Source organism: Petaurus breviceps, unplaced genomic scaffold (assembly GCF_028583685.1).
Source record: "Petaurus breviceps papuanus isolate PSGF00001 unplaced genomic scaffold, PetGlider_PUasm1.0 151, whole genome shotgun sequence".
Lineage (NCBI taxonomy): Eukaryota > Metazoa > Chordata > Mammalia > Diprotodontia > Petauridae > Petaurus > Petaurus breviceps.
Window position 1 is genome coordinate 32,944,323 of NW_027185712.1, and position 6,713 is coordinate 32,951,035.

The window sequence follows — 6,713 nt, forward strand, 5'->3', positions numbered from 1 at the left end:
AATAGCTTCTACAAGTCTATTTCGGAAAAGGGCAGGGTTTTCTTGATTTGTCTAACTTCTCTAACTTTCTGATAATTTACTTGCTTTTGAAATGCAGTTCTTAGGCCTTATAAGAGGCAAAGTACCATATGGTCTCTCTTCTCCCTATCCTCCCAGATTTGATAATCCCATCCTGGGTCACTAGTGAGAACAGCAGCTGTTCCTGGGGGGTATTTTATGGGGTCATTGCTAGCCAAACCATCCCCAAGTTTTGGAGCTTGTTCCCAGATTCTCCTTTTCTCTCAGTGGAACAGGTAGAAAAGAGGATGTACAAATCACCCCAAGAAATCTCAAATTGCAGGGATAAGTTCTAAAAGCCTTCAGTAAACTTTGTTGGGTTTTCAGAGAATTTACCCAACTTTTCTTTAATTTGATTGAGATTCAAAATGGAGAATGGGGTATGCACTCTAGTTGTCCCACCTGAGACAACCACTGCCCTTAAGGGAAAAAGTCCTGAAGGTTCTATGGGGACAGGGGCTTGGGAAGGGATAATGGAAGTCCTACTTCCTGTGAGAGAGTGACTGGGGGGTGCTGGCTGAACTGGATCAGACTGCAAGACTGAGGGATCCAGCTGGCAAGGGGAAAGGTCAGCCAGCACATGAGAAAGGGAAGGGGTCAGAAGAGCAGATACCTCTATGATTGCCTCGGGGGCAGGGCTTGAGGCCTGAGTGGGTATTGCCTCAGGGGGAGGGCCACTGAGGGAGGCACTTCATCAAGACCAGTGGCTGGGACCTGAGCAGAGGTCAGAGGAAAAGGGAAGGGGAACCAAAGGGAAAAGGATTAGGGTGTAGCAGAAGGGAGTAGGGGAACTGCTGAGTGACCTGAGCAGGAGCTGCTGAGGAGGGAGGGGCTGGTCCTGAAGCCATAGGAAAGGGGTCATTTAATTGGTCCCCATTGCCCCTCTGTGGAGGGGATATAGCTTCAAGCATCTCACAGACTTTCTGAGAACTTTGTTCTGAGAAAGTTCGATGAAAGCCATTAAGTAGGCAACTTTGATCCATCTTCCTTCTCTCCAATAGTATGATTCTAACTGCAAGAGAGTATTATCTTTTAAAGTCCCCAAAACAGGGCACGATTCATGGTCTTCTATTTGATATGTAGGCCAAACAGTGTTGCAAAAAAACACCAACTTTTCCTTTTTAAGGTCTCCACAGAAACTAAATTTTTTCCAGTGTTGTAAAAGACAACCCAAAAGCAAACTTTTGGGAGCTACAGGCATAGGGCCTGAAAGTCCCTTCTTCCATAAAGGAAGGTTTGAGAGTAAACCTAAAAAACAAAACAAAAAAAAAAACCCCACAAAAAAGTACCTGAAGTTTCCCCAGTTCCCTAGTACAGAGAGAATTGAAAGAATTTGGCTTACACTTCCAGATGGGGCGTCTGTCCTTGTCCTCCATTCTTCAGAAGCTATGCACATGTCCATGTTCTCCAAAGTAACCAAACAGGACTGAGAACCTGAGATCAGGCTGAGCACAAAACAGCCTCCTAGCTGTCTAACCTAAGTGTACCTGAGAGGTCAGGCCCCCCGCAAAAAAAACCACATACAAAACAGAAACAAAACAAAAAAAAAAAAACCCTGCACTTCCAAGGTACTAGGGAAAGAGAGAGGTTTACATATCTTCTAGCCCCAGATGGAGAAGAGCTTGAGATTATCACTTTTTTCCAGTCAGGGAACCATAAAAATGAAAAGGTTACCCATAAAGGGGGTTACAGTTGCTCTGGAGACCCCAAAACACCAACATGCTGGGTCCTGCCAAATGAATTCAACTCAAGTTTTCTCTCAGCCAAAGAAAAGTAAAGTTTATTAAAAGTTCACTTGTATTGGACACAGAGTAAGTCTGTGCTAGGTCATTCTATGGCACTCTCACACATGGAGGGAAGATGGGATTTTATATACAGAAAGTTGTGGGAGGAATCTAGGGGTTGTCTAGAGGAGGAGTTTGGGGAGGGTCTTCAGGAGAAGTTAGATGAGGTCAATGAGTGATTAAGGGTTGTGAGTTGCTGGAGGCTACCTGGAGACTACAGACAATGGTGGTCTAGGCCAGTTCAAGGGTGGATTCATATTTTGATAGGCTTGAGGGTGGGAAGTCTAGTAACAGAGGTGTGGTCCCAGCCACAATGTAAGACTTATGGCCTCATTGCAAAGGCCTCATACAATTTCATCAGAGTTCAAGGGGGGGTTCCCAGAGACTGTACCTCAAAGATTCAAGGAGAGCTCAAGAGGGCTCCCAGAGCCCATACCTCAGCAACTATGTCTTTGCTTTGGTTCTGTCTGGTAGGTTCTGCTTTTTTGCCTTTTAAACAAGGGCAGTATAGGCAAGAATTAACTGAGTATTAAGGTATTCTACACACCATACTAATTACTGCCCAGAACTTGAATGGTTTAAATTATTTTTCCATGATTAATGCTGATTATAGGTATAAAGGAATTGCTTTCTCCTGATTGAGGCAAAGGTGAGGTTCTCAGAAAAAAAAATTCTTATTTTGTGAGCAGTACAGCTTATAGAGATGGTCTCCATGGTTCTGCGTTTTTCTCTAGTCTCTGATTGCTATCAATAATCTTTACGTCATGAGCTCTCCTCAAACTTTTGAGTCTGAAGGGCAAGGACAATGCTCCATTGCCTCAAAAAGGAGAAAAAAAAAATTACAGAGTATTCCCTGGGAAATAGCACAATACTGTCTCTGTCATTCACCCTAATTCGTCAGTCTAAAAAAAGACTGAGGTATAAAACTTTAAAAAAATTTATTAATATTAATTTTTTAAATTTATTAATCTCAAATACAAACAGGCTTCAGCTGGGATGAGTCTAAGGGCATCTAAATAGTCTTTTGAATTGAGCACAAGCATTGTTTGCATGCTAACTGAGATTAAAATAGTAATTGAGAACAGCTTGCTGGTCTTCCCCTTAGAAACTGTAACAAATCAGGGCACTGATCATTTCCCACCAGGTACACTCCTCTGGAATTTTCCATCATGCCACAGGAATTTCTTCCCCCTGAAAGATCACTTTAGCCCTGAAACTGACACATCTGCAGTAATCTCTGTCCCTGAGGTCTCTCCCTCCCTCCCAATTAATAGAGTAGAAAGTGTGAAGAGCTTCTCCCAAAGCCTCCATTTAAGGAGGGTGCCAAGGCCAGCTCCCTCATCATTCCCTACCTGGCTATATGCCTCTGTACTTCTCCAAATCACAGTTGTCCCAGGTACCTTCTCCCAGAACTCAGCTTTCAGCTTCCTTTTGTGTGTTGCCTTTCTGCCAATAAACTCCCAAAGGTCAGAAACTGTCTTTTAACTTTATTTGAATCTCCTGCACTTTACAAGCACTAGATGTGGAAGCTTTTAAAATGCTAACTTAGAGGTTTTTTGTTTAGGCTCTATAAGAATGTTATCTTCTGGCACAGACCTGCACAACTTGTAAACTTCTTCTGGCCCCAGAGAGGTTAGACTAGAAACAGACAGAAGATGGTTGGTTGCTACAGGTCACGTGACAAACAATCTTGAGAGTGCCCAGTGGCAACCCTGCATTTTTCACAGCAGCCAGAAATCCTTTGGCCAGCAGCAAGCTGCCAGATGACCATATCTTGTGCAGGTCTGGTTTAGCAGAAATAAGTTATGTGCAAAAAGTTCAATAAAGCTATATGTATAATACCAAAATAAAATACTGACAACATGGTCCTGAAATGCAGCACCCGGCACATAGTAGTTCCTTATGTTTATTACCTCCGTAAATGTTTATTGACTGACTGTAGGACCACATTCAATAAAAAGTCATAGCCCATGAGCCCGACTGATGTCTGTACTTTAACTAGTCAGACAAGACAGAATAAGTTCTGAGTGTGGACATTTTTTATGAAATAGCATAAGAGGCAATAAAACAATTTCTTGATACAACTAGTACAATCTCCCAATCAAAGCATATTTATTGAGCTTTTATAATCTGCCCAGCATTATGCTAATTCCTGAGTATATAAGGAAAAAACAACAACAGAAAGTGTCCCTGTTGTCAAGGAGTTTACTTAAATAGGGGAGAGAATATTTAAATAAATTGGCACCTACCAGGGACACACAGAGTTGTTGGGTTGTCTTAAAGGGGAAGGCACTAGCAGCTGGAAGGATGGGGAAAGACCTCTGACAGCAAAGGGGGAGTACTTGAGCAGTTTTAAAGAAATCTAAGGAAATTGAGATGTGGAGGAAGATGGGAGATAGTGACAGGCATGGAGACAGATGATCCAAAAGCACAGAAATGGGGAGTAGATGGTCATGAGGGAGGAACAATAAATCAGTCAGTATAGCTGAATCTTAGAATGCAGGAAGGAGGATAAAGTAGAAGAAGGCTGGAAAGGTAGGAAGTCCAGAAACTTGGTACAGAAGCTTTTCTCTCTCTACTCGAGTGCTGTCTCATTCCCATACAGTGAGACAGCTTGGAGACCAGAGGCATAATCTCAAACTCTTTGCAGTGAGGAAAGTAGATACCTCATATCCTTAGGTATCACATTAGGGAAAAGTTCTCAGATGCTTTTTTTCCATAACAAGAAGGATCTCAGTTCCCATAGTCTTAGTAGTATGTGACTTAGCTCTTTAAAAGAATAGCCCTCATTTTTAGGAGCCAAACTTTTTGGAATACAGACCTGTCAGAGGATGAATGTCTCTGTCCCCAGTTTCTATGTGACTTAAGGTAAAAAGTACATATTTAAGGTCCATCAATTTCTAATTCCCAACCTGTGTCCTAAAAATCATTCTTAAAGCCTTCCTTTGAACAAATCAGGAATCTTTTTATGAAAATGAGTTCTAGTGAGTTTTCTTAGTAATCAAGAAACTTTAGTTTCCAACACAAATGAAAAAGTAGGAGGAATACAAGAACAAAATCTCCAAATGAATATAGAATGAGGCATCATCTTCAAGTTCAATTCTTTATTCCAAATTCTTGTTTTTATTAATTATGTGGTCAGAAACTTGCCACTACACTTTAACATTTCCCTTTATTTATACTAGCAAATTTGGCTGTAAAATGTTTCTCTCCCAAATAGTAGAAATGTAAAGCATTGTTCCTTTTTCAATTGTCATCTATTCTAAATCTGTACAGTTAGATCAAATGAGGTTTTTTATTATTTGTAGAATTTTTGAAAGAGGAAGAACCAGTGACAATGCTCTTCACTTATCCTAAGGAAGCCCTGTCAACTTCAGGTTGGGTCTAAACGTCTAGACAAGAATCCAAGGATTTTTGTCATTAGAGTGAGTTAATTTTTTTTTAGAGCTTCTGATAAAGAAGAAGGAAGGGAAGTGTTAGAACTGAGAAGTTAAGGAAGGAAGGAGAATTATAAGCATAGATTCCTTTGTTATTTTCCTATTTCCCTATGTTCATTGAAACTGGGTTTTTCCTAATCAGTGATCTGGTCCCTGGAGAAGTTGAACTACTCATCTCTGGTGCTCCTGATCTAGAGGCCCCAGGTGATTGGCCACTGAGTATGTACAAACTTGCTCACTTGACTCACTATGTGTGCTGGATGTCCACACTTCCTTCCCTGGTCACCTCTCCCTTATATGTGTTATGTTTCTCTATTAGAATATAAGTTCTTTGTGGTCAATAGTTATCTCCTTTTTATTCTTTTTTAATCCCAGCACTTAGCACAGTGCCTGGCTTGGATAGTAAGTCCCCACCCCCACCTTCCACCCCACATTCATTTGAGAGAAAATAGTTTCTAGAATTTCCTAGGAATGGAAATTAAGCTTACTGGACTATGTATAATTCTCAGGCTATATCCTCTTCTCTCTCTGTCTGTCTCTCTGTCTCTCTGTCTCTCTGTCTCTCTGTCTCTCTCTCTCTCTCTCTCTCTCTCTCTCTCTCTCTGTCTCTGTCTCTCTCTGTCTCTCTCTCTGTCTCTCTCTCTGTCTCTCTTTTATTCATGATTTTGCCATTCTTTAAGTTTTTGTTACCATTCTGTTTTCTTTAATCTTTAAAAGATCACTCATAGTGACAGAAATGATATCTGTCTGTTACTTTCTTATGCACCATTGAACTTCATGTAAGCCTGGTGACTTGGACTCATCAAAGCCCAGTTAGACATTTTCTCATTATCTTCCAACTTAGCTTGTAAATCAAGTTTTTGTTAATCATTTTTTCTTTTTTTTTTCTTTGCAATCCAAAGGTCATTCTCCTTGACTGAGAAAACAGAAGTTAAAGACACAAACAAGAAAATATTCAAGCAATTCTGCCATCTAGGCATCTAGGTAGCACAGTGGGTGGAGGGCAGGCCCTGGTGTCAGCAGGACCTGAGATTAAGTCCTGCCTCAGACACTTACTAGCTGAGTGACCCAGGGAAAGTCACTTAACCCTGTTTGACACAGTTCCCTTATCCATAAAATGAGCTGGAGAAGGAAATGGCAAACCACTTGAGTATCTTTGCCAAGAAAGTCCCAAAAGGAGTCATGAAGAATAAGACATTACCAAATAAATCTCTCTGTTCTCTATTGTTACCCCTCCATTATAGATTTAATCTTCCTTTTTTTTCTTCTCAAAGCTAAAATAAAATATTTTGACTGACAACTTTTTTTTTCCCTCAACAATCCCAGCTCATCCTTAGCTTTAGCACACCTCACACTATTCTTGTCTTGCTACATTTTTATACTCATCTTCCATTATCTCCACTTGCTTCCATATCCTGTTCATACATATTTTTTT